We start from the raw sequence: 6,623 nt of genomic DNA, 5'->3' as shown, positions 1-6,623 counted from the left end.
TAGATGATAGATGATCGATGATAGATAGATGATAGACACATAGATGATAGATAATAGATACATAGATGATAGATAAATAGATGATAGATACATAGATGATAGATTGATAGATGATAGATGACAGATGATAGATGATAGATAGATGATAGATACATAGATGATACATAGATGATAGATGATAGATAGATGATAGATACATAGATGATAGATGATAGATGATAGATACATAGATGATAGATACATAGATGATAGATTGATAGATGATAGATGACAGATGATAGATGATAGATAGATGATAGATACATAGATGATAGATGATAGATGATAGATAGATGATAGATAAATAGATGATAGATACATAGATGATAGATAGATAGATGATAGATGATAGATAGATGATAGATAGATGATAGATACATAGATGATAGATAGATGATAGATACATAGATGATAGATAGATGATAGATACATAGATGATAGATAGATAGATGATAGATGATAGATACATAGATGATAGATAGATGATAGATGATAGATACATAGATGATAGATAGATGATAGATACATAGATGATAGATAGATGATAGATGATAGATACATAGATGATAGATAGATGATAGATAGATAGATAGATAGATAGATAGATGATAGATACATAGATGATAGATAGATGATAGATGATAGATGATCAATGATAGATGATAGACACATAGATGATAGATAGATGATAGATAGATGATAGATACATAGATGATAGATAGATGATAGATAGATAGATGATAGATACATAGATGATAGATAGATAGATGATAGATGATAGATGATAGATAGATAGATAGATAGATACATAGATGATAGATGATAGATAGATGATAGATAGATAGATAGATAGATGATAGATACATAGATGATAGATAGATGATAGATAGATAGATAGATGATAGATACATAGATGATAGATAGATGATAGATAGATAGATGATAGATACATAGATGATAGATAGATAGATGATAGATACATAGATGATAGATGATAGATAGATGATAGATGATAGATAGATGATAGATAGATAGATAGATAGATGATAGATACATAGATGATAGATAGATGATAGATAGATAGATGATAGATACATAGATGATAGATAGATAGATGATAGATACATAGATGATAGATAGATAGATGATAGATAGATGATAGATAGATAGATGATAGATACATAGATGATAGATGATAGATAGACAATAGATAGATAGATAGATAGATAGATAGATGATAGATACATAGATGATAGATAGATGATAGATAGATAGATAGATGATAGATACATAGATGATAGATAGATAGATGATAGATAGATAGATGATAGATAGATGATAGATGATAGATAGATGATAGATACATAGATGATAGATAGATGATAGATGATAGATAGATGATAGATACATAGATGATAGATGATAGATAGATGATAGATACATAGATGATAGATAGATAGATGATAGATAGATGATAGATAGATGATAGATACATAGATGATAGATAGATGATAGATGATAGATGATAGATAGATGATAGATAGATAGATGATAGATGATAGATAGATGATAGATGATAGATACATAGATGATAGATGATAGATGATAGATAGATGATAGATAAATAGATAGATGATAGATACATAGATGATAGATAGATAGATGATAGATGATAGATAGATGATAGATAGATAGATGATAGATACATAGATGATAGACGATAGATAGATGATAGATACATAGATGATAGATGATAGATAGATGATAGATACATAGATGATAGATAGATAGATGATAGATAGATGATAGATAGATGATAGATACATAGATGATAGATAGATGATAGATGATAGATAGATAGATGATAGATAGATAGATGATAGATGATAGATAGATGATAGATACATAGATGATAGATGATAGATGATAGATAGATAGATAGATGATAGATACATAGATGATAGATGATAGATGATAGATAGATGATAGATAAATAGATAGATGATAGATACATAGATGATAGATAGATAGATGATAGATGATAGATAGATGATAGATAGATGATAGATACATAGATGATAGATACATAGATGATAGATAGATGATAGATGATAGATACATAGATGATAGATGATAGATACATAGATGATAGATAGATAGATGATAGATGATAGATACATAGATGATAGATAGATGATAGATACATAGATGATAGATAGATAGATTATAGATGATAGATACATAGATGATAGATAGATGATAGATGATAGATACATAGATGATAGATAGATGATAGATAGATAGATAGATAGATGATAGATACATAGATGATAGATAGATGATAGATAGATAGATGATAGATGATAGATAGATGATAGATGATAGATGATCAATGATAGATGATAGACACATAGATGATAGATAGATGATAGATGATAGATAGATGATAGATACATAGATGATAGATACATAGATGATAGATGATAGATGATAGATAGATAGATGATAGATGATAGATAGATCGATGATAGATGATAGATAGATAGATGATAGATACATAGATGATAGATAGATAGATGATAGATGATAGATAGATGATAGATAGATAGATGATAGATACATAGATGATAGATGATAGATAGATGATAGATACATAGATGATAGATGATAGATAGATGATAGATACATAGATGATAGATAGATAGATGATAGATAGATGATAGATAGATGATAGATACATAGATGATAGATAGATGATAGATGATAGATAGATAGATGATAGATAGATAGATGATAGATGATAGATAGATGATAGATACATAGATGATAGATGATAGATGATAGATAGATAGATAGATGATAGATACATAGATGATAGATGATAGATGATAGATAGATGATAGATAAATAGATAGATGATAGATACATAGATGATAGATAGATAGATTATAGATGATAGATACATAGATGATAGATAGATGATAGATGATAGATACATAGATGATAGATAGATGATAGATAGATAGATAGATAGATGATAGATACATAGATGATAGATAGATGATAGATAGATAGATGATAGATGATAGATAGATGATAGATGATAGATGATCAATGATAGATGATAGACACATAGATGATAGATAGATGATAGATGATAGATAGATGATAGATACATAGATGATAGATACATAGATGATAGATGATAGATGATAGATAGATAGATGATAGATGATAGATAGATCGATGATAGATGATAGATAGATAGATGATAGATACATAGATGATAGATAGATAGATGATAGATGATAGATAGATGATAGATAGATAGATGATAGATACATAGATGATAGATGATAGATAGATGATAGATACATAGATGATAGATGATAGATAGATGATAGATACATAGATGATAGATAGATAGATGATAGATAGATGATAGATAGATGATAGATACATAGATGATAGATAGATGATAGATGATAGATAGATAGATGATAGATAGATAGATGATAGATGATAGATAGATGATAGATACATAGATGATAGATGATAGATGATAGATAGATAGATAGATGATAGATACATAGATGATAGATGATAGATGATAGATAGATGATAGATAAATAGATAGATGATAGATACATAGATGATAGATAGATAGATGATAGATGATAGATAGATGATAGATGATAGATAGATAGATGATAGATACATAGATGATAGATAGATGATAGATGATAGATACATAGATGATAGATGATAGATACATAGATGATAGATAGATAGATGATAGATGATAGATACATAGATGATAGATAGATGATAGATACATAGATGATAGATAGATAGATTATAGATGATAGATACATAGATGATAGATAGATGATAGATGATAGATACATAGATGATAGATAGATGATAGATAGATAGATAGATAGATGATAGATACATAGATGATAGATAGATGATAGATAGATAGATGATAGATGATAGATAGATGATAGATGATAGATGATCAATGATAGATGATAGACACATAGATGATAGATAGATGATAGATGATAGATAGATGATAGATACAAAGATGATAGATACATAGATGATAGATGATAGATGATAGATAGATAGATGATAGATGATAGATAGATAGATGATAGATGATAGATAGATAGATGATAGATACATAGATGATAGATACATAGATGATAGATGATAGATGATCGATGATAGATAGATGATAGACACATAGATGATAGATGATAGATGATAGATACATTGATGATAGATAAATAGATGATAGATACATAGATGATAGATTGATAGATGATAGATGACAGATGATAGATGATAGATAGATGATAGATACATAGATGATACATAGATGATAGATAGATGATAGATACATAGATGATAGATACATAGATGATAGATGATAGATACATAGATGATAGATTGATAGATGATAGATGACAGATGATAGATGATAGATAGATGATAGATACATAGATGATAGATAGATAGATGATAGATGATAGATACATAGATGATAGATGATAGATGATAGATACATAGATGATAGATAGATAGATAGATGATAGATGATAGATACATAGATGATAGATACATAGATGATAGATGATAGATACATAGATGATAGATGATAGATAGATGATAGATACATAGATAGTAGATAGATAGATGATAGATGATAGATACATAGATGATAGATACATAGATGATAGATGATAGATGATAGATAGATAGATGATAGATAGATGATAGATAGATTAGATAGATGTTAGATAGATAATAATCATTCTCCTTCAACAGGTTCATGACACCAAAAATATTTTTCATTCTTTGTTTTACAAAATAAATGCAATGTGTTAAAATCTTATTCTGAAGGGTTAGGGTTAGTTATAATGTGTATGTGTGGTTTGATTTATGTTTGTAATATAACAACACAACAAATGTTTTAGTGTGAGAGTGAAATTATCATTTCATGCTCCTGCCAGTTTAAAAACACCTGAACCAATCAGATCTTTGCAGGCGGGATCAGGACTAGTGACATCATCTTCCTGTGTTGGAGTCGGTGTGGGAGATTCAAGAATTTCAAGTGTTTCCTCATGATGTTGATAAGAAATATCATGTGGGCAGCTTCACATTTCTCTGACAACAAACATCAGTCGGTCGGTTACAGCAAAACAACTCTGACACCGGAGAATGAAGAGGAAACTCATCATCGGGATAAAAGTGAAAACAGGTGATAAATGACGAAGAAAGTTTGACACCTGAACACAGAGCAGACCAGGTGAGTCAGTCCTCCATTAGATCGGCTGAGCAGAGCGGTGTTGTCATGGCGATGACCCCAGGTCAACCTGCAGGTATAGAAGGTGGGGTTAACATGATGGATAAATTCAGGAGGATCATGTAAACCTGCTTGCCTGGTCCACAGGTGATGATGAGGATGAAGATGGTGTAAGTTTGGTTCAGAGGAGGGAACCCTTGAGTCAGCTTTCAGTCGAGTGTTGGACTGATGGCATAGTGATGACATCATGAGGTCATCCTTCAGACTATGACCTCTGACCTTTACTGGACAGTTTTCATCGGGGTTCATTTATAAAATATAAGTGAGGTCTGATTAACGAAAGTAAAGAGACTTAATGATTAATTATTATTCTGACCAGCAGTGTGATGATGGTGATGATGATGATGATGATGATGATGTGGGAGGAAGCCACATCTAAAAATAAACACAGTGAGAAATGAGTCTTCAGGTTCTGACACATAAAAAACACAAATGAGATTTATTTCAGCTGAAGAAAGATAAAACACATTCAGAGAATAGTGATATCATCATCATCATCATCATCATCTCTGATGTGACAGTCGAGTGTCACACGATCAGACAGATCCTCTTCCTGTCAGCGGCTGCCAGCTCAGCAGAGCCAGCGTGTGATTGGCCAGCTGATGATTGATGTTGGTGCGATGGCGTCCTGGCCTGTACGCAGAGCGTTAGAGGCAAAGCCTATAAATCGATCTTTTCTCAAATTTCAGGGCTGATAATGCAGAAATTTAAAAAAACACAAAAAAATACAAATAACTTGTCGAATAGTTCCATGATGAGACGAGATGAAACCATCTGTTGATCTTTCCACATCAAGACCGATTGTCTAACAACAGCGAAGCCGTCAGTACTGAAAACAAAGAATCCCGACGACCCCTCATATATAAAATATTTCTTTTACTGAACTGTTCAGTGTGTTGAGTTTTATTTGCTGCGGTAGAGTCTCTCATGGACGCAAAGAATTATTATATTTCATCACAAAGTTTATCTAACGTATCAAAACATCAGATTATTAGATAGATTGATCTTTTTCTGACCAGACTGTTGGTGTTTCTATTATTGTGTCCACCTCCTGCATGTTGTTTGAGGTTTAATCCTCTGTGTTCATATGTGAACATTTCACAGCTTAAAAACCTGAATCTAACTTGTTATTTACAGTTTAATAACATGATTCATTTTTAAATGTTCAGACTTCTGATAACTAATATTTAATATTTAATATCTCAATCAA

This window comes from Thunnus thynnus, chromosome 2 (assembly GCF_963924715.1).
Source record: "Thunnus thynnus chromosome 2, fThuThy2.1, whole genome shotgun sequence".
NCBI lineage: Eukaryota > Metazoa > Chordata > Actinopteri > Scombriformes > Scombridae > Thunnus > Thunnus thynnus.
This window is presented reverse-complemented; position numbering follows the sequence as displayed.